Source organism: Equus caballus, chromosome 7 (genome assembly GCF_041296265.1).
Source record: "Equus caballus isolate H_3958 breed thoroughbred chromosome 7, TB-T2T, whole genome shotgun sequence".
Classification (NCBI taxonomy): Eukaryota; Metazoa; Chordata; class Mammalia; order Perissodactyla; family Equidae; genus Equus; species Equus caballus.
Window position 1 is genome coordinate 85,560,633 of NC_091690.1, and position 27,413 is coordinate 85,588,045.

The following is a 27,413-nucleotide window of genomic DNA, read 5'->3' on the forward strand; positions in this document are numbered from 1 at the left end:
CATATCCATCTGATTCTATCCAATAGCCGGGGAGAGGATCAACTGCTTAGCTGGGGACTGCTCAGGGCGGCAGTTTGTTCCTCATTAACGTGATGGCTTCTAAGACAAGAAGAAAGCAGAATGAGAAAAGGAGAGTAAAGAAGGTAGTCTTGGCATAGGTCCAGGGGGAAAGCAGTCTGGCTGAAACTGTTCAGTTCCCCTGGCCAGGAAGCAGCAATCTACGTAAACAGGAAGTAGAGAAGGTTGGGGGAGAGGGCAGTGGTTAGCTGGTGAGAACAAGAGCTGACACCAGACGTATGTAAGCGGTTGCATGCAAAAGAGATTCTGACACAGGCCAGGACTTTGCATGTTAACTATTCCAGCTCTCTCCTGAGACGCCTTGTTTCACCAGAGTGTCTGTGCAGTGTGTGTTGGGTCCTATTCTCAAATGCGTGAATCTTTGAGCAAGTGCCTTTTTTGCCAGTTATCTGCTGGGTAGTTTTATTTTATCATATTTAATAGTCTAAACACTCTGTGATGTTGGGATCACTATTTCCATGTTTTTAGGTGAGAAAACTGGCTCAGAGAGACTAAGTTACTTTGCCCAAATTCATTTGTATTATACCATCGAACAACACTTTTGAAAATTGCCTCTGCTCTGAAAAGTGACTATTAGGCATAACCTATTAGAAAGAGGGTATATAAGTTTTCTAAGAATGCCATAACAAATTACCACAAATCTGGTAGCTTAAAACAACTAATCTATTTTCTCCTTGTTCTGGAGGCCAGAAGTCTGGAATGAAGGTGTCTGCTGGGCCACAATCCTGAAGGCCTAGGAGATAATACTTCCTCTTCTCTTCCAGCTTCTAGTTGCTCCAGACGCTGTTTGACTTGTGACTGCCTAACTTTAATCTCTGTCTTCCTCTTTGTCCTTCTCATCTCCTCTTCTCTCTCTTATAAGGACGATCATCATTGGATTTACAGCCTACCTGGATAATCCAGGATGCTCTTATCTCAATATCTTTAACTTAATTATAGCAGCAAAGACTCCTTTCCAAATAGGGTAACACTCATAGGGGCCAGGTGTTAGGACACGAGCATATCTTTTTTGGGGGGCCTCCATTCAACCAACTATAGAGGCTATCATTTATTAAAATATCAATGCAGATTTTATAGTATTTTAATAACAACCATGGTATCGAAAGGCACATGATCTTTATTAGAGTTCCCATGGCCAGATCCTCATTCTTTAAGAGAATAAACTTTTCCAAAACCCTAGTCTCTCCAGCCATTCCTACTTACCTTCCCAGACCTTAGGTCTATCAGAATTTCAGGGCGAGAGGGGAGTATATCATACAGGCCTATGTATTATGAAAATGCCCTTCAAGTGAGAATGATATAACTCAGGCTGATGGGTAAGGGGGAGCCTCAGGGTATGTTGATTGTGCATTGAGGAAAGAGAGAGAAAAATCTGACAACAGTAGTAATCCTGGAAGCTAAAATTTGGACCAATTTGAAGAACCTCAAATTCTTAAAGAGCAGGGCTGGAAGGAAGGGCCTGATTACTACAAGGGGGTGACACTGTTGTCCGTGTGATCTATCTGAAATACAAATGTAATCATGTCACTCTCTGCTTGAGATCTTTCAGTGGCTTCCTATGAAGACTGGATGGATTCCAGATTCCTTAACACAGCACACAAGGACTTCACAAGCTGGCCTCTACCTACTTTCTTAGATTCATCTCTCACCATTCTCTCTCAAAGACTATCTTCTCCTCCCACACCAAAATTCTTGCTGTTTCCCAAACAAGTCATGTCCTTTATTGCTTTTCTAGCCTTGAACATGCTGTTCCATTTGCATGGAATGCTCTTCTCTTTTCTCTGTGTGGTGATTGCTACTGAAACCTCAGACCAGTTTCCCTTCTGCTTCATCTGCAATCCTTCATTAACAAGCCTCCTCCCTCCCTTCCATGAGTTGGCACCTCCCTCTGCTGTGATTCCAAGTCATTCTATTCATGGGACCTGTTAACCTTGTGTCCCATCCAATCTCTCTCCAATACTTTGAGAGCTTTTAGAAAGAACCCTGTCACATTCATCCCTCAATCCCCAGTGCCTAGTAGGTACTCAATAAATGTTTGCTGAAAAATAAAAGGGCTGAGTCAACACAACTTCAAGTCTGAGATACTTGTTTTGGTGACAGTGGGATCCAGCCTTTCAATCTTTGTAAACCTGTCAGGGTGGAGCCATAGACAGAGAATAACATAGAAGTAGTCCTAGAAGCAAGTCTGGAAGATGCACAAGAAGAAGGAATTGTAGGAAACTGAGAATGAGGCAATCCAGTTTGGAGGCATAGTGGGGATAGTTTAAGACAGATTGGGAGCCTTCAAGTCCGTTTAGCATGAAGACTACTGAAGCAGAATCACGTTGGGGGTTCCCCATCAATATCAGTGACAACACGTCAGAAGAAGTAGGGATGACAGATGAGCTAGAACTAGAAAGTGTCAGTACTGACACCAGGGAGCTATATAGTTATGGATGAAATGAGAGAAAGAGGACAAAGGGAAGCATTTGTGAGAGACCCTTTAGGAGTTTCCGGAACAAAAGAAGAGAGATTTATTGTTGGGCTCCATTGGCTGGTATACACATATTGGCTGGTTAAGAATCTGTTATGTTCTTGGTACCTGCCACTCTTGGCTAATTCTGTGGAAAGTGGATCATATTGTCCAGCCTTGGCATTTGTTCTAAGAGCATGTGATCCACAGGCTGGCAACAGCTAATGAGGTCTTGGTTTGAGAGCTCTTCTTAAAATGATGTTAGTAACCTCTGAATCAGCTGGCTCAAGGAGCACAGTGTAACAGTTAGCAATTCAAGCTGTAAAACCAGAGTTCATACCAACTGGACAAGTTACTTAATTTCTATGTGCCTCAATTTCCTCTTGAGCAAAATAGGTCTGTATGTATGTACCTCATAAGGTTGCTTTTGAGATACAGTAGGTTACTTAGGCCCTTAACAAGAGTGATCAATAATTGTAATTATGTGAGATAGTGGATGCTTTAACAAACCTTATTGTGGTAATCATTTTGCAATATATACGTGTATCAAATCATTAAGTTGTACACTTTTGATTTACACAAAGTTATATGTCAATTACATCTCAATAAAGCTGGGGAAAATAAGAGGCAAATACACTAAAGAATCATCTTCTGAACTGAAATAATAATAGTTACCTTTTTCTAGAACAATGGGACCTTTATTAGTCAAGGCTCTTTCAGTTGCAAATGACAGAAACCCAACTCAAACTAGCTTAAGCCATAAAGAGGGCTTTATTGACTTGTCTACCTGAAAATGCCAGGATTATTTATACCAGCTTCAATACAGTTGGTTTCAGGGGCACCAAGTGACATTATCAGGACTTGGCTTCTTTTTATCTCTCAGCTCTTCTTTTGTCTATGCTAACTTTATTCTCAGGTAGATTCCTGTTGTAGAAGGAAAATGGCTGTTGTCAATGTCAAACTTGGGTTCCCACAACTTCCACAACAACAGCCATAGTAGGAAGATCCAGCACAAATTTTGGCCCTGATTCTCATTGGCCCAAATTGGATCACATGCTTATTCCTGAACCAATCACTGTCTCTCTGTTTGGCCAGGTCTGGATCAAGTGCCAACCACTGAGTGAGTAGTAGGGCCTTTATACAAAGGCAAATTAAGGTGTGGGAGCCAGAAGAAAAGCAATGGAAGCAGACAGGTTCAGGTTTTGGGGAACCTGTTGCTTTATAATTTTGGCCCTCTCCTTAATAAAAATGACACAAAATTACAAATTTAAAAATAAGTATGAAAGTGAATTTTATTTATTTATTTATTTATTTATTTATTTATTTTTTAAGGAAGATTAGCCCTGAGCTAACATCTGCCGCCAATCCTCTTCTTTTTGCTGAGGAAGACTGGCCCTGAGCTAACATCCGTGCCCATCTTCCTCTCCTTTATGTGTGGGACGCCTACCACAGCATGGCTTGCAAAGCGGTGCCATGTCCGTACCTGGGATCCAAACCGGTGAACCCCGGGTCACTGAAGCAGAATGTGCGCACTTAACCGTGCCACCAGGCCGGCCCCATGATTTTATTTAGAATGAGAAAATAAGTCACTGCAAATTACTGGAATCTTGGAGACTCGATTCTTTTCTTCTAAGGTCTGTTTAGGCCATTTACCAGAAATGCTCATATTTAAATGCTTTTTGATTGTCACGTGGCTTCTTCTCCCCATCTAGAACACCCCATAATTCATAGAATCTCCCAGCACTTACAGGGACCCATGCAAATGAAGGGTTCTGAAGCTTAAACTTTGTTGGCTTCACAATAAATCTACCTCTGGATACGGGGCAAGAAAAACAACAGCTATCTCTTTCTCAATAGCAAATTCCTCGTTTTAAAGAATGGTGATCTGGACATATATCCAAATAACTCTGCTCAGGCCACCAGGTGTGGGGAACCTTGGGTCTTGGCAGAACAAGTGATCATCATTTTGTACTTTGTGGCACTGGCCAAACCCAGCTGGATTTTTGCTACACTGATTTTAACAGCTCTGCACTCACGTAATTCAGTGTTTTAAAAGGCCATGTTTTATTTGGCACTGATGCTTTCAACAAACTTACAGAGACCGTTGGCCCCAGGAGTCAAAAGCTGAACCTGTCCTGCCACTGCTCCTGGCCATGTCCTACTTTTCTCTTCCTTCTTCTCATCTACCTTTTCTTCCACCTCTTACTTCTCTTCTTCCTTCTCCTTTTCCTCCACTTTTTCTTCTTCCTTCTCGTCTTCCTCTCTGATCATTTGGACAGATCTTTGAGTTCAGACAGTACATCACACATGAGGCCTAAATTATGAGTAAATTCCACTGACGTCAGGCCATTTGTACATCCAGTGAACTTGGCTCAATTTTTAGAATCTCTAAGCTGTGTCCATTGGAGACACAGACAAGGACCTTCAGGGCAACAGAGGCATTCCAGATGGTGGTGTTCAGATAGGCTCCCCAGTACACTGCCTCCCATCTGGGCCAGTGCTCTGAATGCCATAGGCCACTCTCGGCACATCCCCACAGCTGCTGTTGACTCTTGGAAGGAGTGCAGCAAACATACTGTGACTTATCAGGGGAAACCTGCAGATGATTAACTCTGGGCCCATTATATGCTGCATTTCCACCCAAGCGGACTCCAGGTTGGGGGTAAAAGCAGGGCAGGAGAGAGGGCAGACAGCAAGAGTTTGCAGCGATTGTAAATGTTTTCTCCAGCAAAGGAGACACATCAGTAGGAGAAAAAAAACATTTAGAGATAGAAAAACCCGGGGTTCAGGTCCCTGCTATTTCACTCATCACTTGTGTGAACTTGATAGATTGTGGTAGATATCTGGCAAGCATTCTTTCCCACACTCCTACTGGAAGCAGCACCCTCTGTCCTTTAGGGCAATCTTTTCCTGCTCCATATGGCCTCAGGGCTCTGTTCTGCTCTCCTGCCTCTCCTCTTTCCTACCCATCAGCGATAGTACTCAGGGGGCCCAATTACAGTGTCACAGCCCACAGGTCCCTGGGTGTAGCAAATAAGCACAGCGTTTATGCCAACCCATTGTAGTCCTTCCTTGAAAGTTTTCAAAACTTCTAAATTGGATCAAAGCTATATAAGAATGTTAACATACTTTACAACTCCAAAATGAGGGAGAAAGGAAAATAGCTGTCATTCTAGCTGGAAGAAATGGAGACATCCAAAGTGAAAAAACTCTGTCTCTCCTTCTCTGAATCGCTGCCACAGCTACCTAGATTTATGGGGGCAATGTGGGATTACACATATGTGAATTTTCCTGGCAGCTGAAGGTTATCCTTTCAAGGGTAAAAGAACTTTTTTTTTTTAAACCATATTATTTGAAGACTTTTCTAAAATGTTTTACATACTTCCCTTACTTTTTAAATGGGAGATACCACATTTAACCTCTTCTGGATGGCTCAAGGTCATCAAAATGAGCATCAATTAATAGGCTGTGTGATAATATAGTTTAAGCCCTTTGTTTTTTTAAAGACTGTCCCACCCTGCACTTCCTAACTCCTTCCTGCTCACCCAGGCACCACAGGGCAAGCTCCCAACAAGAATGAGCTTCATTCATAGTCAAAGCTCCGATCCCCTTCCTGTCTGGCATCCCCCTTCCCGATGTGTTCTTGCATTCCTTTGGCTCCTGAACTTCTGTTTGCTTCCTGCTTTTAGTCCAACAGTTTCCCCTTAGATCTCACCTGTCATACAGCTGCTCTGTGACTGACCTTTGGTCCTCTTCCTCGTATGCCGTTCTGCCTCTGCCCTTGGGCCCTGTTCTGCCTCCAGCTGGGACTTGTACTGAGCCAGGCTAAGGTCCCATGACAAGGGATCAGATTAGTGTTCCTGTCTCCTTTCATATGGTTAAATGGACTGGGGTCATCTACTGCAGGGACAAACAGTCTCACACACCACCGTAACCTCCTGAGTAAGATTTTAAAATAGCTGGGAGTAGAAGAAGGGTTGCAGAAGATGTTCGTACTACTGCAGAGGACATATTGTAAGTGGGCAGTACGGACATCAGTTCTCTGGGGAGCGTCGATTACCATTTTCACTGGTTAATTGGGTTACAGATGCTTCCTTGGAATTGTCAAATTTCCAAGCCTAACAGCGAGGCTCTATTGCTGGCCCCTGTCTTACGCAGGCCTAGCTTTTTCTTCTTCCCTCCCTGCTGACCCATGAGCCCAAGGCCACTCAGGTTATAATATTTTCTTTCTACTCCAATAGGCCCATCTCTTTATCTCCATAAAAATGGTTTAGAGATGAGTTAGTAAACATTAAAATATGTGTATATACATGTCAAAAATGGATTTTACACTTCTCAAAGGTTAAAGGGAGCTAACATGCTAAAAGTATCATTCTGAAAGAAGGGATGCTCTTGTTTAAAGCTATAGGAAACATTGCAAAGGATGACTCATGCCAAATTACACTCTTAAATTACATATAAACTTCTCAGTCCCATTTTGAGAACTTCAGAGAACCCTGGCCAATCCTATGTTGTCAAGAACCCACTGAGTAGCTGCTTCTTGCCTTCTTCATGGGGAGCTGGCTCATCTGCCTGTCCAGCCACAGAGAGCACGTAAGGACCCAGTCAGGAGGCCCTCTATCTTTCCACCCCTCCTGCTTACCCCGTGCCCTATTCTGCTTGTCTTGGCTCTATGATCCCATGGCATACTTTAATGCAGTGGTCCTCAACTCTGGCCATATACTGAAATCATTCAGAGAACTTTTTAAAAATTCTGATGTCCAGGCCCAAACACAACCAATTAAACCAGAATTTCTGGGCCCGGGGCCCAAGCGTGGAATTCCTCCTCCCACCCCGCAACATTTTACTGAGAAAAATTTTGAACATACAAGAAAGTTTAAAAATATTTACAGAACACCTGTATATCCACCACCTAGATTTTACCATTAGCGTTTTATTATACATGTCTATTCATCTAGCAACATTTTATTACCCCATATCTATCCATCTATTAACATTCCTCTAACCATCCATTAATTCACCTTATTTTTTGTTATATTTTAAAGTAAATTGATTACAAGGGTATATGGGGAGGAGGAAATGAGGAGTTATTGCTTGATGGTTACTGAGTTTCTGTTTGGGGTGATGAAAAATGTTCAGAAATAATGATGATGGTTGCACAACATTATGAATGTAATTAATACCACTAACTTATACACTTAAATATGATTATTTGATCTCACTTATATGTGGGTCTTAAAACAAAACAAAAAACAGCTGAGCTCATAAATACAGAAGACGGATGGGTGGTTGCCAGAGGCAGAGGGGTGGGGGGTGGGGGGGAGTGAAAATGGATGAAGAGGATCAACAGGCACAGCCTTCCAGGTATAAAATAAATAAGTCCTGAGGATGTAATGTATACATGGTGACCATAGCTAACAATACCGTATTGTATATTTGAAAGTTGCTAAAAGAGTGTATCTTAAAAGTTCTCATCAAAGAAAGAACATTTTTGTAACCATGTATGGTGATGGTGTTAACTTATTGTGGCAATCATTTCGCAATATATACAAATATCAAATCATTACATTGCATACCTGAGACTAATATAATGTTATATGTCAATTATACCTCAGTCAAAAAATGATTACAATGGTAAGTTTATCTCGTACACACACACACATACACACACACACACGTGTGTGTGTATATATATGTGTATATATATTTAGACATAAAAATTGCAGATACTGGTGAATTCTTCCTGAGTTTGGAGAGTGTGCATATGAATGTTTTCTGTTTTTATTTATACTGTGCGCATATATTACAGATATTCCATTTTATCTACTGAGCAGAAAGACTTTTTAAAAGAATGAATAGTATTCTTTGCCTGTAGGAAAATACTTAGGTGTTTCCTTCTGTCAGGAACACTTACTCTCTTTTCACCTATAGAAATTCTACCTTTTTTTAGGAATCAGTGTAACTTCCCTCCTCCTGGGGAGTCTCTCCCTGGCTCCTGCAGCCACCATTGATCTCCCTTTCTTTTGAATTTACTTAATATCTTTGCCGTTCTTCCTAGCTCTCAGATAACAACAATTTCATTTCATTTCAGGTAGAGAGGTAGCATGCTTGCACTAGTCTCAGACCCACCCGCACCTTTCCATGCTCTGCTCTTTATTGCCTCTCACAGGCTCTCTCTTGTTCTTTGGCTCTTGATAGGTTAAGGCATTAGGAAGCCTCGTCAAAGATTGGAAGCACAGGAAAGGAGAAGCCAGGGTATTTCTCACTCTTTCTTTCCCTGCTTCCTGTGCAATCTGGCGGGGTGCCACTGGATAGCCACTCCCTTCCTGGCCCCAGCTCTCCTTGGGGCAGTTCTCTGGGTGGTTCCATCTTCCTCTTCCTGACAGTCCAGGCTTCTGGGCTCTGGTAACACCATCTTCTCCCGGTGTTATCCATACAACAAGGAGAGCCACCTCCTAATTTTGATAAATCTCTGGGTTTCTTCACCATTTGGCTTCTTCACTCCTCCATTCATCTGTATAACTAATCTTCTGTAAAAAATGTCCTGTCCTCTGAAAGACGGGTTTATTTTCCTGGCTGGATCCCAACTGATACAATGTATACTGAAAAGAGAGCAGGCTTGGGAGCTGGAGGGACCTAAGTTTGAATCCTGTTGCTTACTCTATGAACTTGCACAAGTGATTTAACCTCATTCGGTAAACTGGGGGTTATAACACCCACCTCACTGGGTTGCTATGAGTGTTAAATAGCATACCGTGTGGATAGTGCCTGTACCCTGGCTACAACTCAATCAAGGGTGGCTACTATTATTGATTTATAAACTCCTTGACAGCATGGCCATATTATTATTCTCTTTGTGGCCCAGTGTTTTACTTAAAGGTGTTTTTCACATTCCTGCCTCTTAAGTTTCATTTCATCAGCCACTTATTGAGCACCTGCTGCATATTAGCATTTGTGCTATTCGCTCGTTCTAGAAAACATGAAGAAAATAAAGCCTTGGCCTTCAGTGTGCTTACAGTGTAGCGGGAGTGACAGACGTGGCAACAACTAAGTCGACAGCAAGGCTATCTGACAGACACACCAAACTGAGGCACTGATGGGTACATAGCTGGAGGAGTGAGGGACTGACTCTGCCTGGGGATAGCAGGCACAACTTCAGAGGAGCAGAAACTCTGCTGTCTTTGAAGGAAGAGAAAACTTCCAACATGCAAAGAACATATTAAGGCTGAGCGAATGTCATGAGCTAAATGGTGGAGCGCTGATCATGCATGACATTCAGAACACAATTTGTCCATTCAGTGTCTTTAACAGGAATATGTGGAGGGGGACCTAGAGCAAGATCTTTAAATCCTTGCCAGCTACTGGGCATGGACTTGATTCTACAAGTGAAAAAAATCAATAGCAATTTTTGAGAAGAGGAGTGATTTCATCCAACCGTAACTTAAGAAATAGAAAAAAAGAGTTTAGACACCTATTAGTAAGTTTTTGCTGTAGCCCTGCTATGTAATGATTCACAACACTTGGGGATTCATTAATTTGGGGGATGAGCAAGAGGGTCAGTAAAAATTGGCCCTAAGGCAACATTTCTCAATATATTCAGAAGAATAGAATCTCACGAATAACAACAACAGCCATCATAGTTAATTTTTTTCAATGTACTTAGGAAAAAAAAAATATATATACATTCCTTACAGTGGCCTATCATAATATAAGGCTCTACATGATCTGACCTGGATGACTTCTTGGACCTCATCTCAACTCTTTCCCTTGCTCAGTATGCTGCAGCTCTTTCAGCCACTTTTCTGTCTCTTGAATAGGCCAACCTTGGTCCTGATGTGGGCTCTTTGCAGTTGTTATTCCATTTGCCTGGAAGAATTTAATTCCAGACTTTTGCTTATCTTTACATAATCTGGTACTTGCTTTCTTACCACCCTCCCTTTTGCTTATTCTTCTTTAGGCATTCTAGCCCACTTGCTTTTCTTTGAGTACAACAGACATGCTCTTGGCCCAGGGCCTTTGCACTTGCTGTTTTTTCCTGCCTAGACTTCTCTTTTCCCAGATTTCTGCATGGCTCACTTCCTCACCTCTTTCATGTCCTTCTTTGCTTCACCTTTTCAGTGAGGGATTCCTGCAATCCTGTTTAAAATTTAAAGTTAAAATTAAATATTCTTGTCTTTCTTTCCCCATAGCGCTTATTACCATTTGGCACACTATATATTTTCCTTTTACTTTTGTTTTCCCACACTGGAATGTGAGCTCCATTCAGACAGGTATTCTTATCTAATTTTGCTTGCTGTTCTATCCTCTGTGCCTAAAACAGTACTGGCACATAGTAAGTGCTCAATAAACATTTGTTGAATGAATAGAGAAACGACTTCAGTCTCCTCATATCTCAGGTCTCAGATAAAAGACCTTCCTCAGAAATGCTTTCTCTGACCCTTCCATCTAAAACAGCCATTTTCATCTTAGTTATTCTTTATAACATTATCGTGTTTATTTTACTCATAATACTCATCATTATCTGAGATTATTCTATGTATTTACTTGTTCATTGTCTGTCCCCTTTCTCCTTCATTAGAATGTAGCCTCCATGACACCGGGGGCCTTGACACATACCAGGTAGTCAATAAGTATTTGTTAAATGAATGAAAAAAGCTGTGCTAAAGTCTTCCCATGGATTATCTCGCCTACTTCTCACGGCAACCCCCATTAGATAGTACCATTAGACTCCCCTTTTCTCAAACGACAAAACAGAGATTTAAAGCACTTACACAGTTATAAAATGGTAGAACTCAGATTTGAACACAGGGAGTTTGGTGCCAGAACTTATTCTGAGTTAGTTTATTTAACTGCAGGACTTCTCAGATCTTCTGACTCTAGAATCTGTAAGAGAAGAGAAGCATACGCAACATTGCCCAAACTTACGTGACCACAGAATCCTCGTTTTTTGTAGGATGTTCCTAGAGTTGTATGGATATATTTTAGAAATGGTGCCACAAAGTTTCTAGCCCATTTGACTGGGAAGTTGACAGAGTTTTATTTACACGTCAATACCATAACTCCATTGTAATGCCATGTGGCCTAAAATGCCTAAGAGATGTGGTGGGGTGAAGAAATAAAAGTCTTCTCAATGGGAAAGCAAAGGCAGCCCAGGGTTATTGTCAAAAAAGCAATTGAGGAGGGTAAGTATCTAGCTGAGAGAGACCTAAAAACAACAACAAAAAAGGTAATCTTAGTAAAACAAAAGTGCAAAGATCACCTGTCTGTCAGCAAAATCTGTGATTGTTCAGTATGTGGGCCTGAATAAGTCAGGTGGCAGAAAGTTAAGTGTGGCCTACAACACAGAGGAGCCTGCTGATCCTCAATGGATGAGAAGACATCGGTATTGTTCACACAACATCCGTTCTCTTTCTTCCTCTTTCTCCACATTTCCTCTTGTAATTTACCCTCTTTCACTCAGCGTTATGCTTCCTTAAGCCACTCACTCTCCTTGTCAGTGAATAGTGTAGAAATCAACAGGTCACCTTATGCAATTCTGGTCAGTGAGACACAAAGACGAGTCTGCTTGGGAACTTCTGGGAAAGATTTGCCTGTTTGTGAAAAAGAGACACATAGGAAGACATGTCGTGTCTGCATGTGATGCCTAGGACTGGACAAAGCTAACGTTAATAATGAGAGGGGCAAAGCAGAAAAATGGAATATTCTCTCCTTAGTTCTCTTATGTGCTTTTTTGTTTTTGAAGCGGATACCTTGGGAGGCATATTAGAGGGATAAAATATTAGAAAACAAATCACTCATTTCCAGTGATTAGCATTATGCCGTGCATTATTGAGTTTCAGAATTTCAGCCATGGCTTCCTATTTCAGGTAACTGTCAGTTGACTGTTTCAAGAACGAGGGACTCGTTACCCATGAAGTTTGCACAGGATATTGCAACAGAGATGGATCAGGGCCAGCTCAAGGGTGCTGCCTAAATTGACAAGGGTGGAATTTGTGTTGGAAAAGAAGGGAGTAGCTGTCAGATCAAAGGTGTAATACTGGAGTGAAGATTCCCAATCTACTGCAGCTGAGGATTTCAAGGATTCTTCCTGTTTCTAAACTAGGTTCCCATCTCTTGGATGCCCAGCTACATGGCTGTCCCTGGGGCTTATGAAGTTCTCGCTTGAAACCTACGACGTCTGCTGTCCCTCCACCTCAAAACACGAGGCTAGCTGTCTGTGTCCTTGCCTGAGAGCCCCTAGATATGGCCTGGAGAAGATGTAGACTCTGTCAGACTCATCTCTTGATTTTTTGGTAACTCTAGGGGAATAGAGACTCAATAAAAATAGAACATGGGATTCTCCTTGGCCGGATAATCCTGTCTACATGCTCCCTTCAGGGCAATCAGACAGCCATGGGCTTCAGATCTGATATCAACAGATTTTTAGGTGCCTTGAGGAGCAAAAGTGAGCACTCCTACCCCTCATCCAGTGAACTTGCTCAGATAACTTGTCCGAGGCCACACATTTAGTAAGTGGAAGAGTGAAGATTACAATCTGACTCTTAACATCTGTGTACATAACCATTATGCCAAACGAGACCGTCAAAGTTTGTGCCAAGTAACTTCACGCGTGAGAAAATCCTGTGAAGGGCTTGCTGTCAGAAAAAGATCATGAGACTGATCCCCATGTCTTTCCCTTCTACTCAAAATTTAGTAAAGCCTCTCACTCTCAGTATAGAGCACTGGTTCCTCACTATAGATGCATGGCTTTATGCTTCACATCCGGCATAGCACAAATAGGTGAGTGGGTCCTCTCTCAGGCTCAAGGGGACCACCTTCCTGGGCACATCTGTCATTTAGACTCCTCCTACCAGAGGAAGAAGATGTAGCAGGATGGAGGAATCCATGAACTGCTAAACTTTGGTTGGAGAGGGAATCTCAGTTACTACGATGGAGGTGGTTTCCCAGAACTGGGAAATTGGCAAAACTGTCTTGGGCAATGAAAAGGCTGAGCTATCAACAAGCTATTTGGGAGCAGCAAGGAGAATTGTCCTATTCCTTATTACCTCTTTGGGACATTTGTTTGAGAGAAAAGAGTGGACATTGTTTCATATTCTCTTACTTAATTTGGTACATTCATTGGGCAAACAGCTTTGTGCCAGGCTTTCCAGCTCCCTTTAGATTTTCAAAGGCATGAAAGAATGATAGTTATAGAAACTTGTTTGTGCGTGTGTGTATACATATGTATATATGTGTATGTGTGTGTATATATATATACACAAAATATATGTACAAAATTATTGTTGTAGGTTTATAATCTACAAAATGCTTATAATCTGACACTTTTTTTGGACCGGGGAATGGGAACTCATGCTCATATTCTTGGAGTAGCCATTTTTGGACAGGTACTAAAAACGACTGTTGGTGATGCAATGGATGAAGTGGTGATGAAGTTTAAATAAATAAACTTGGATAGGCAAGACAAGAAGCTGTAGCTATTGGTCTAAAGTGCGGAGAAAGAGAGAGAGAAAGACACAACCCAGGCTGCATTGAGTGCTAGTTGCATTTACACTGAAAGCAGGGACAAAGATTGTGAGTTTCTCATGGATTAGGTGTGGATTTGGCAGAAGAGAGCCAACCTGGAGCCATTTCAAATTTCACTCAAGTGTTCTGCTCAGAAAGGTGAAGTGACCCCAGTAGAGCATTGGTTCACCTGATTCCCACTGCTGTGGGAGGAAACATAAGTGATTAGTTGGAGGTAAATGTTTCACCCCCAGGACAGGTAGTTCAACGTAAGGGCCTCCAAAGTACCCATGAAACCACCCACGAGAAGAATAGTCAGCTTTGAACATCAGCCAGAAAGAGACAGCTTTAAACATTTGCCACAGCCAGAGGGAACCAATGCCAGAGTACATTGGTGCCAGTCGGATAAGACATTTCCTGCTCCTTGGTTTTTATTCCTCTCTCTGTTTTAACCCTGGAGGATCCAGAGGCAGCGTGATAGCGAGTGAGGAAGGAAGAGTAGAAGAATATAATAGGGAAAAAGAGATGAAGCTAACGAAGCCCCCTCTCTCACTGCAAGCACTTTATCAAGGGGAGGAACTTTGACTTTAAATGAAATTTGGAATTTTTTTTTTTTATTTTATTGCAGTAACATTGGATTATAACATCATACAGCTTTCAGATGTACATCATAACATATTTCGAATTCTGTGTAGATTACATCATGTTCACCATCCAAAAACTAATTATAGTACATCCCCTCACATGTAAGCCTAATCACCCCTTCTGCCTGTCCCCCCTTCTCCTATGGTAACCACCAATCCAATCTCCAATGCTATGTGTTTGTTTGTCGTTGTTTTTATCTTCTACTTATGAGTGAGATCATACGATATTTGACTTTATCCCTCTGACTTATTTCACTCAGCATAATACCCTCAAGGTCCATCCATGTTGTCACAAATGGCTGGATTTCGTCATTTCTTATGGCTGAGTAGTAGTCCATCGTGTATAAATACCACATCTTCTTTATCCATTCGTCCCTTAATGAGCAACTAGGTTGCTTCCAAGTCTTGGCTATTGAGAATAATGCTGCAATGAACATAGGGGTGCATGTATCTTTATGCCTTTGCGTTTTCAAGTTCTTTGGATAAATACCCAGCAGTGGAATAGCTGGATCATATGGTAGACCTAGTCTTAATTTTCTGAGGCTACTTCATACTGCTTTCCATAGTGGCTGCACCAGTTTGCACCCCCACCAGCAGTGAACAAGGGTTCCCTTCTCTCCACACCCTCTCCAACATTTGTTGTTTCCTGTCTTGTTACTTATAGCCATTCTGACCGGAGTGAGGTGATACCTCATTGTAGTTTTGATTTGCCTGTCCCTGATAGCTAATGATGTTGAGCATCTTTTCATATGCCTGTTGGCCATCTGTATTTCTTCTTTGGAGAAATCTCTGTTCAGATCTTTTGCCCATTTTCTAATTGGATTGTTGATTTTTTTGTTGTTGAGATGTATGAGTTCTTTGCATATTTTGGATGTTAACCCCCTATCTGATATATGGTTTGCAAATATCTTCTCCCAATTGTTAGGTTGTCTTTTCGTTTTGTTGATGGTTTCCTTTGCAGTGGCAGAAGCTTTTTAGTTTGATGTAGTCCCATTTGTTCATTTTTTCTTTTGTTTCCCTTGCCAGGTCAGACATGGTACTTGAAAATATGCTGCTCAGACCGATGTCAAAGAGCGTACTGCCTATGCTTTCTTCTAGAAGTTTCATGGTTTCGGGTCGTACACTCAAGTCTTTAATCCATTTTGAGTTGATTTTTGTGCATGGTGTAAGGTAATGGTCTACTTTCATTCTTTTGCATGTGGCTGTCCAGTTTTCCCAACACCATTTATTGAAGAGACCCTCCTTTCTCCATTGTATGCTCTTGGTTCCCCTGTCGAATATTAGCTATCCATAAATTTGTGGGTTTATTTCTGGGCTCTCGATTCTGTTCCATTGATCTGTCTGTCTGTTTTTTAAAATTTTTTTTATTTTTATATTTTTTGAGGAAGATTAGCCCTGAGCTAACTACTGCCAATCCTCCTGTTTTTGCTGAGGAAGACTCGCCCTGAGCTAACATTCATGCCCATCTTCCTCTACTTTATACGTGGGACACTTACCACAGCATCGCTTTTGCCAAGCGGTGCCGTGTCCTCACCCGGGATCCGAACCGGTGGGCCCTGGGCTGCCGAGAAGCAGAACGTGCACACTTAACTGCTGCGCCACCGGGCTGGCCCCTGTATGTCTGTTTTTGTGCCAGTACCATGCTGTTTGGGTTACCATGGTTAGTATATTTTGAAATCAGGGAGTGTGATACTTCCAGCTTTGTTCTTTTTTCTCAGGAATCCTTTGGCAATTCAGGGTCTTTTGTTGTTCCATATAAATTTTAGGATTCTTTGTTCTATTTCTGTGAAAAATGTTATTGGAGCTTTGATAAGGATTGCATTCAACCTGTAGATTGCTTTAGGAAGTATGAAATGGACATTTTAATGATGTTAATTCTTCCAATCCAAGAGCACAGAACATCTTTCCATTTCTTTGTGTCATCTTTGATTTCTTTCAACAGTGTTTTATAGTTTTCAGTGTACAGCTCTTTCACCTGTTTGGTTAAGTTTATTCCTAGGTATTTTATTCTTTTTGTTGCAATTGTAAACGGGATTGTATTCTTAATTTCTCTTTCTGCTACTTCGTTGTTAGTGTATAGAAACACAACTGATTTTTGTATCCTGCTACTTGACTGCATTCATTTATTATTTCTGAAAGTTTTTTAGTGGATTCTTTAGGGTTTTCTATATATGAAATCATGTCATCTGTGAAGAGTGACAGTTTCACTTCTTTTCCAATATGGATCCCTTTTATTTCTTTTTCTTGCCTGATTGCTCTGGCTAGGACTTCCAATACTATATTAAATAAGAGTGGTGACAGTGGGCATCCTTGTCTGGTTCCTGTTCTTAGAGGAATAGCTTTCCGTGTTTCTCCATTGGGAATATTTGCTGTGGGTTTGTCATATATGGCCTTTATTATGTTGAGGTATTTTCCTTCCATACTCATTTTATTTAGAGTTTTTATTATAAACGGATGCTGTATCTTGTCAAATGCTTTCTCCGCATCTATTGAGAGGATCATGTGATTTTTATTCTTCATTTTATTAACGTGGTGTATCATGTTGATAGATTTGCAGATGTTGAACCATCCCTGCATACCTGGAATGAAACCCACTTGATCATGATGTATGATCTTTTTAATGTATTGTTGTTGTATTACATTTGCTAGTATTTTGTTGAGGATTTTTGCATCAACAGTCATCAGTGATATTGGCCTGTAATTTTCTTTTTTTGTGTTGTCCTTGCCTAGTTTTGGTATCAGGATAATGTTGGCTTTGTAGAATGAGTTAGGAAACCTCCCCTCCTCTGCAATTTTTTTGGAAGAGTTTGAGAAGGATAGGTATTAAGTATTCTTTGAATGTTCGGTAGAATTCACCAGGGTAGCTGTCTGGTCCTGGAGTTTTGTTTTTTGGGAGGGTTTTGATTGCTGTTTTTGTCTCCTTACTGGTGATTGGTCTATTCAGATTCTCTCCTTCTTCTTGGTCCAGTTTTGGAAGGTTGTATGTTTCTAAGAATTTATCCATTTCTTCTAGATTATCCAATTTGTTGGCATATAGCTTTTCATAGTATTCTCTTATTATCTTTTGTATTTCTGAGGTGTCCGCTGTAATTTCTCCTCTTTCATTTCTGATTTTATTTATTTGAGCCTTCTCTCTTTTTTTCTTGGTGAGTCTAACTAAGGGTTTGTCAATTTTGTTTATATTTTCAAAGAACCAGCTCTTGGTTTCATTAATGTTTTCTACTTTTTTCAGTCTCTATTTTGTTTATTTCTGCTCTGATTTTTATTATTTCCTTCCTTCTGTTGATTTTGGGATTTGTTTGTTCTTCTTTTTCCAGTACCCTTTGATGCGCTGTTAGATTGTTTATTTGGGATTTTTCTTCTTTGTTTAGGTAGGCCTGAATTGCTATAAACTACCCTCTTAGAACCGCTTTTGCTGTATCCCACAGATTTTGGCATATTGTATTTTCATTTTCATTTGTCTCCAGGAATTTTTTAATTTCTCCTTTGATTTCTTCATTGACCCAATTGTTGTTCAGTAGCATTTTGTTTAATCTCCACATTTTTGTGGCTTTTCTGATTTTCTTCCTGTAGTTGATTTCTAGTTTCATACCTTTGTGGTCAGAAAAGATGCACAGTATTATTTTGATCTTCTTAAATTTATTGAGACTTGTTTTGTGGCCTAATATGTGATCAATTCTGGAAAATGTTCCATGTGCATTTGAAAAGAATGTATATTCTGTGGTTTTTGGATGGAATGTTCTATATATATCCACTAAGTCCATCAGGTTAAATGTGTCATTTAAGACCAGTGTTTCCTTATTGATCTTCTGTTTGGATGATCTCTCCATTGGTGTAAGTGGAGTGTTAAAGTCCCCTACTATTGTTACCATCTATTTCTCCTTTTATGTCTGTTAATAATTGCTTTATATATTTAGGTGCTCCTATGTTGGGTGCATAGATATTTACAAGTGTTATGTTTTCATGTTGAATTTTTCCCTTTATCATTATGTAGTGCCCTTCTTTGTCTTTTGTTACAGTTTTTCTTTTAAAGTTATTTTGTCTGATATAAGTATTGCTACCCCTGAGTTCTTTTATTTGCCATTTGCATGGAATATCTTTTTCCATCCTTTCATTTTCAGTTTGCGAGTGTCTTTAGGTCTGAAGTGTGTCTCTTGCATGCAGCATATATATGGGTCTTGTTTTTTTTATCCAGTTGGCCACCCTATGCCTTTTCATTGGAGAATTTAGTCCATTGACATTTAAAGTAGCTATTGATAAATATGTATTTATTGCCATTTTGTTACTTTTTTTTCTGGGTGTTTTAGTAGTTCCTCTCTGTTCCTTTCTTTTCCTCTTGCTCTCTTCCCTTGTGGTTTGATGGCTTTCTTTAGTAATATGTTTGATTTCTTTTGTCTTACTTGTTTGCTTACTTATTATAGGTTTCTGATTTATGATTACCATGTAGGAACCTATATAATATTCTATGTATATAACAGTCTATATCGAGTTGATAGACTCTTTAGCTTAACCTCTTTCTAAAAGCTCTACTTTTTCACTCCCCTCATCCCACATTTTATGTTTTTGAAATCATATAATCTCTTGTTTTGTGTGTGTCTATCCATTACACCCTTATCATTGAAATAGGTAATTTTAGTACTTTTTTCTTTTAACCTTCATCTTATCCTCACAGATGTTTGATGTGCTACCTTTACTATATTTTTACCTTTACCAGTGATTTTATTGCCTGGTTTTTTTTGGGGGGGGGGCGGGCGGGTATTTTTTTTTTCATACTTTTTAAATCTCTATTTGTGGTCATCACTTTCCCACTTAAATAAGTCCCTTCAGCATTTCCTGTAGAACTGGTTTCTTGGTGATAAACTCCTTTAATTTTTGCTTGTCAGGGAAGCTCTTTATCTCTTCTTCCATTCTGAATGACAACCTTGATGGATAGAGTATTCTTGGCCATAGGTTTTTTCCTTTTAGCACTTTAAATATGTCATGCCATTCTCTTCTCGCTTGTAGGGTTTTGGCTGAGAAGTCTGCTGATAGTCTTATGGGCTTTCTTTTCTATGTCACTTGTTGCCTTTCTCTTGCCAATTTTAGGATTCCCTCTTTATCTTTAATTTTGGACATTTTAACTATAATGTGTTTTGGTGTGAGCCTCTTTGGGCTTATCTTTTTTGGAGCTCTCTGTGCTTCCTGAACTTGAATGTCTGTTTCCTTCCTTAGATTAGGAAAATCTTCATCTATTATTTCTTCAAATAAATTTTCTGCCCCTTTGTCTCTCTCTTCTTCTGGGACACCTATAATATGAATGTTAGTGTACTTGATGTTGTCCCAGAGTTCCCTTAGACTGTCCTCATTCTATCTAATTCTTTTTTCTTTTTCTGTTCAGCTTGGGTGATTTCCTCTGGTCTTTCATCTAACTCGCTGATCCATTCTTCGGTATCCTCTACTCTGCTATTGAGTCCCTCTAGTGAATTTTTCATTTCTATTATTGTATTCTTCATTTCTGATTGGTTCTTTTTTATATTTTCCAATTCTTTGTTGATGAGCTCACTGCATTCATCTAGTCTTCTCCTAATGTCTGTGAGCATCCTTATGAGATTTTGTTTGAACTCTTTTCAGGTAGGTGGCTTATTTCTGTTTCATTTAGTCCTTTTTCTGGAGTTTTGTCCTGTTCCCTTGCTTGGAAAGTATTCCTTTGTCTCCTCATTATGCCTCTTTCTCTGTGCTTATTTCTATGTATTAGATGAGTCGGCTATGTCTCCTGATCTTGGAGAAGTGGCCTTATGTAAGAGATGCCTTTTGAGGCCCAGCAGTGTGCTTCCCTCTCATCACCAGTCTAAAAGATTCAGGAGTGACCCCTTTGTGGGCTACTTGTGTCCTTCTGCTGTGGCAGGGTTGCTCTTAAAGCAGGTACTCAGGGAGTCTAGTCTTTCCTTCCCTGGCCAGCTGTTTGTAAATCCAGTTTGGGGAGCCTCAGCGCCATTGGCTGCAAGGTCTAACAGCACACTCATGTTGCAGTTTCCCTGTTAATTGGGTAGGTACCCTGTGTAGCTGGTTGCTAGGCTCAGGGGCTTACAGTTGCTATAGGTCTCAGGACTACAGTGCTGTTGTCAGTTCTCTTAGGAGTGCAGCTGAGTGGGGCTGGCCCTAGGCAGGGAGTATTCAGTTGTTTCAGGCTTTGTAAGGTGGGGCTGATCCTTTTTATGGCTATTTGTGAAGCACAGGTCTTCTGCTCTGATAAGCCTCACCCTCCACAGGACCACACACACCATCAACACAGTCCTGGTCCATGCACACTTCCCAACCCCCTGGTGCGTACCCCTTTGCCCCACTACAGAGGCCCCCACCTCTCCACCAATGCCTCCCACAGTTCACCTGGTCCTCACACAGGCCCTGCCCTACAGAAGCAGACACACTCACCTGCCTGTAGAGGCTAACGGCACCCAATCAATGCAGGCTGACAAGTAGCCTGAGGGCTTGCTGTTGGGTGGGGCTTGTCCCTAGGGCAGGCTGCCTGCCCTGGCTGAACTGGATTGAATCTGTGTTCTAGTGGATGTGGCAGACTCCTGGTCTAACAGGCCAGGGGAAAAACCTCAATGGCATCTGCCAGGGTCTGTGTCAGCATGCCTGGACCAGGTCAGAACAATGGCCTCCACCAATGTCTCAGTCCCCGGAGAGGTCCCTCCTCTCACCGAGATGCCCCCAGAGCCCACCTGGTGAATCTCTTTTCACCAAAGCACTGTCAGCCTTCTCTCTGGTGATTTTAGGTTGCTGAGATGAGTGAGTTTGTGAGTGGGCCCTTTAAGACCTGGGTCTTTTCGGTTTTCGTCCGATAACTTTTCTGGGGATATTCCCCGCTGCAGTTAATAGCCAGCGAAGCCAGACAGTAAGACCCTCATCTCCATTGTGCTGAGTCTGAAGGATGCTTATAGCAGTATCAGCTCTCACTCCAGACCTCACTCCTCCAGGGAGGACTGCGTACCTTAGGGTGTCTCTTGCCTGGCTGGCTGAGAAACTCCACTGCTCCTGAAGGTGACTTTTTTCTCTCCAGCAGGAATTTCTGCCTCTTCCACCTCAGTCAGGACTGTCCTTTGTTGTGGGGGTTCTTTTTATCCAGTTTTCAGTTTTCTATACAGGGTAATTTTTCCAAAAATCGTTGTAACCTTGTTGTGTTTGTGGCAGGTGATGAGTTCCGAGTCTGCTTATGCCGCTATCTTGATGAGATCTCTCGAAATTTGGAATTTTGACACTTCCATTTAAATTACTAAACATTTAGATTAGCAATATAGGACTATTTGGATGACTAGATGTAATCAGAACACTTTTATTTTCTAGGAGTGTCCTGGTCTGATTTCTCTCCAAGAGATGTCTAGCCCCTCAGAATGGGCAGTGAGGAGGAAAGGAAAAGTTGTTTTTAATTGCGCTCTATGAGTTTGCTGACTCAGTCCCTGCCATAGTGTTTTGAGTTGTCTTTTCCTGTTTTGTTTTTTTTTTTTGCAACTGAAAGGGTTCTAATACCATACCAAATGCTCCATGCATAAACACCAAATATACATAAAAATGAATTCCTAAAGTAATGTGTTACTTTGAATTCTAACTCTCTGAGCTTGTTGGAAAGGACATTTAGTAATCAGAAGAAATGTATTTTAATGTTGGCAAGGGCTTGCTAATGGTGAATTTTCAGGGGATTTTATAGGGAATCAAACACGGGATTGTACACTGACTTTCTCAAGAGAAAGTTAAGCACCAGTCTTCTTTTTCTCCTCATAGACGAATCAAGCCACAAGCTGCATGTATCCTGTTAACAGAGCTAGGGAGCTAAAGTTTCTTTTTGCATTCGGATTTCTAGGATATCTCTTGATGCTGATTTCCAATTCGTAATTTTATGGATCTATTTTCTCTGCCACTACATCTCTGCATTTTGAACAAATACTTAAAATTTGCTTCTTGCATTTGTAATTAAACAGTCAAACAGCCTAAGTCCAATAAGGATTTAATTGAGGCCAAATATTTGCTGCTTTTTGCATGCCTAATAATTTCCATCTTTGCCTTATTTGAATCATCATAAGTATTAGCATTTTATTTTTCTGCTCTCCACTCATTTTTATAAAATAGGCTCAAAGAAAATATTCAAATCATTGCATAAACCGACAATGCTTTACAGATAATAAAACAACATGGACAAAATAGAACCGATGACTGACAATGACTTCCTGGAAAGTATGGGGTAGATTTATAAATTTGATAAATTTTACTTGATTTTTAAGATGAATACTTTATGATTTTAATAGTACTTCGTTGGCAATTATGTTCAGGCTATTTGAAATGTCTAGACTCAAGCCTTTCTAAGTTCCCAATGCAAAAATGTAAATATTTGGGGCAAACACAATTTTGGATGACTCCTTGTCATATGCTAAAAGTCAAATGAGAGAATAAGATAAATAGAAGTTATGTTTTCCTTCAAATAACCTCTTTTGAAGTATTTTGTCAAGATATTCAGTGAGAGATTTCCAATGTGCCAATTCAAAAGTTTAAAAACAATCCAAGATAAATAAATACAAGACTAAAAGACCAAATATTACCAACACTACTAATGTATTCACTAGTTGAATGTCTCTAATTTGTGTTTGTCAAAAGCTTTCATCATGGAAATAGAGCTATAATAAGAAATGACAAAATTAAAAAGCATAGAGGCTAAGAATTTAATTTCTGCTTGAATTCTAATTCTGCCACTTGTTAGCCCTATGATCTTGGGAAAGTTACTTGGCTCACTATAATTCACTTTCCTCTTAGGTAAAAAAGGGAATAACAGTACTTTCTCCCCACTGGAGTTCAGAAGCAATTATGAGACAGAAAAGTAGAACATAGATGGTGATCAAAATATTACCTGCTAAACTGTTGAAGGCTAGAATTGAAGACGTAGCTTAGATGTATGGCAACAATAAGCTTCCAATACAGAGCGCCAGTCATACATCAGGTACTGCTGAAGCTGCTGGTCTCCCCACGTAGGAGCCTCCCTCTGTAAAACATAGGGTGTGGAGGAGCAACATAGAATGCATGCTCTCTGTGGATCCCAGATTAAAACGAGGTAGGGAGGGGCTAAGATGAGCATTTTTAAATTTTTCTCCCTAACTCATCAAGAAGAGAATTCACTCCTTTTTTCCTGGAAAGGAGTGAGAGGGTTGGCACAGAGTCGACAGGAGTATTCCATTAGTGAAGCTCTTTCCACAAGGGAAAATATGGAGGTGGGGGAAAGTTTTACCCCTTAACATTTTCTAGACTTTTGTTCTCTTAATCCTTTGGGCTTGCCCATTTAGCCTATATTCAACCAAGCTGTGGCTATCCCCTTGTGGGGAAGAGATCGGCCGATGATAAGGATAGTCCTATTCTCACTTTTTTTTTTAGGAAGATTAGCCCTGAGCTAATATCTGTGCCCATCTTCCTCTACTTTATAAGTGGGACGCCTACCACAGCATGGCTTGCCGAGCTGTGCCATGTCTGTACTTGGGATCTGAACTGGTGAACCCTGGGCCCACGAAGCAGAACGTGCGCACTTAACCACTGCGCCACCGGGCTGGCCCCCTCTTCTCACTTTTATAAGGTTCTTCCTCTGACACTAATCATATTCCTTTATGGGTCCTCCTGGTATTCCCCATGTGAGTAGTGTTATTTCTGGCCCAAGAATGCTCTTAAATAGGCTAGATGTGTACGTTAAATAAGTTAACCTAGAGACAATATTGTGCCCAAAGCTGAAAATCAATTTTCTATTTTATTTATCTACCCAAATTTTGTCTAGCCAAGTTGTCCAATTACATATTGCGTTATTCAGGTCCACTGCCAAGAAAGGCTCAGACATGTAAGAGATGTATTGGAAAAGGGAACTGGAGAAGACAAGGAGAGCCTTCAAACCATGCTGCTGGTCTGACACCTGTGTAAGAAGAGAAGAAAAGGATTCTTAGAATCTTAGAATGCAGTGCAGCTCCGAGAAAGTTTAAACCTGGTTGATGGGAAATCCTTGAGCCAAAGTCACTTGTTGGAGAAGCTCTGTATCTCGCTGGAATGGGCCTGCTTTAGTACCTTACACATCCTCAGTCATTGGCTAGGAGCAGCTGGCAGGAAGGGTGGCCTCAGTGTGAACATGTAGTGGCATTTGTGACACTTCTGGCTTCTAAAAAAGTTGAAAATTCTTCACATGGTGGCGGCCCCAGTCAATAGACTTTATGTGAAGTACTGTTCTTTCCTGTCTAACATATTCAGAACCTCTTACTTTACCTTTTTCCATTGAGTCCCATGTTTAAGCATCCCAGGCTGTAAAGAGTGGGGCTGTCTAGTTCCATATCCTCCACGATGTCTTACAAACAGCGCTTCAATCCTGAGCTGCAGGGGTTGTTGGCTTTACCTCTTGCGTGGCTAAGACACCTGCTTCCTATGATGACTTCCTCCTGCTTTCTACAGTTGTTTCAGCGGGATGATCACCCTCAGTAGAGACCTGAATTAAAGCTGCTTTTGGAACCTGTGCTCCCAAGAGCCTAGTGAGTTTCTATTACCTATGCTGTGTACTACTCAAGACCTTGTCTTCTACTTTGAATATCACAAGCCTTGAGTAGCATTTCTTTTAGTAACATCTTTTTCTGCAGCAAGAGATTAGGACTCTAGTGGTATATTTCCTTCCTCTGTTCCACTGCTATTTTTCAGAAAGAGTCATCTGAGTTTATAAAAGTTCCACCTGCTTTTTAGGTTGCTCCCTTTTTCCCTCTACCTACGGTATGTCTAGTACTACTGCTGGACTTAAGCACCTTCTTTCTTTCGCTTTAGTATACACTTTTCCTTTTGTCTCTCCTTTTGTTTTCTGGCCCAGACTTGCATTTTTCTTACACACACCTCTAAGTTTTGCCTTGTGGAGTCTCCTATAGTGAGACATATGAAATCTCTGCATTCTGTATTAGCCAAAAGCAAAGAAATTCTCACCTTCACCTTTCTGAGCTGCATAATATTCCCGGGAAACAGTCTCCTAGTAGATCAATATCCAGCCCAGGCCTGGACTTGACTTGTCATTGTCTTTTTCCAGCCTTGCAGGAACAGGACCTTTATCACTCTGCTACTGCCCTCGCTGAGAGCAGACCAGAACACATGCTTTTTGCAGGCTGGAATATCTGAAAGAGAACGGAGAAGAGGAAGGGAACACCAGTTACATTTCATCTTTATCATGTGCCCTGATCCACACCCCAAATTCATCAAAGTTGCTTCTCTTCTCCTGGGAGGTATTAGGTGTATACAGCCCAGGAAGATTACTCTAATGGTTGCCCCCCCCCCCCCCATGTGGAAAGAGATATCAAGAGTGGGGAGTAACCATTTCCCCAGAGAAGTATGGAAAATACTTAGCACATGCCTGAAGAGAGGTTATTACTCAATAAATACTGACTATTATAAACAGAAAAGGAATTGAAAATTGAGATGAAAATTGGTTTCTAGTGTGTTATTTATAGGAATAGCTAAAGGGAATAAGTATAAACGACAGAAGTAGGGCAACTAAGCAAATTCTCCAATGTTAGATTTTTTTCCTCAGAGTTTTATTTCCTTAGAGTAAAACTCTATGCTTAAATTGTCTTTTTAATTATCGTTTATGAATGCAAGCTACTTCAGACATGGAACCAGAGTGCAGACAAATGAACACGATTAGGTTGGTGTGAATTTTTTTTTCTTGGCGCTCAGGACCGCAGAATTGGATGAATCCTAATCTTTGGTTACGACATACTCTCCTCCTTGGTTCCCCCCTTTCTGCCTTCCTGCCCTTCCTCCCTCCATGACCTACCTTCTTCCTATCTTGCTCCCTCTCCTAGGGAATCTCACAACATCAACACTTTGTTCTGAGTGGAATAGAACTTCAGGGTTCCTCTGCCCTTCTTTTCCTTCCCCTCCCGGGAGACTGTCTTTGTTTGTTGGGCTGAGTTTGAAATTTGAATAAACACTGAAAGTGACAGACTTGCCTCATCTGGAGGATGAAACTGCAGTTTCTTTTGGTTTCTCCCAGAATTCTAAGGGCATCCCTAAAACTCAAAGGAAGGGCGTGGTTTTGACTCAAACTTTGCCCTGTTTGCCAACCTTAGGGAGTCTGGGTTGAGTTAGGGGGAATGTAACAAAACCTGACAATAGACAAATCTAATGTGGTTTGGAGTTTTATTATGAAACTTCTGTGCAGTTCTGCTTTTCACCCAGTTGTGTCATAGGAAAACAACCAAAACATTCATTTCAGTTTTTGCTAGCCATCTTTTGGAATAACACAAATACATATTCAGTATTTAAATATTCTGTATTGTAACTAACAGATTATCATAAGATGTTGAAATTGTATTATGTACTGATTCACAAATCACGGTTTTAAACTATTTCCCTACTTTCCTTCAATTATAAGTATGATTTTATATATAGATATATATTACATACAATATCATAGATCTGCATAAAAATATACACATTAAAACACAAATAAAACATTGGACTTTTAATTACTTTTTTATTAATCAGTTTATATTCATTAAAGAAAAATTGGATAAAACAAAAAATTAGAGAGAAGGAAAAACTACATATGGGGCAATTTCTTAATTCATTCTACTGGCAACTGATATTGTGCTAGGTGCTGAGAAAAATACATAGATGACTGGGACATGGACCGTACCCTTTCGGAGAGAGACATAAATAAAATATATGTATTTTAAATATTTAATGAAAGGTTAAGTTTGTCAAGC

General features: G+C 40.6%; 1 long non-coding RNA gene across 1 annotated transcript in view; it reads right to left on the reverse strand.

The window, feature by feature from the left end:
- The window catches only part of LOC102149171 (uncharacterized), a 39,499-nt gene extending 12,858 nt beyond the window's left edge, over positions 1 to 26,641 (reverse strand). Inside the window, exons 1-4 of the long non-coding RNA XR_002809355.2 lie at positions 26,480 to 26,641; positions 25,636 to 25,820; positions 23,555 to 23,686; positions 11,302 to 11,413 (exon numbers count right to left, since the gene is read on the reverse strand). This is a non-coding gene — a long non-coding RNA (uncharacterized lncRNA). The remainder of the gene's footprint in view (positions 1 to 11,301; positions 11,414 to 23,554; positions 23,687 to 25,635; positions 25,821 to 26,479) is intronic.
- Positions 26,642 to 27,413: the final 772 nt, after the last annotated feature.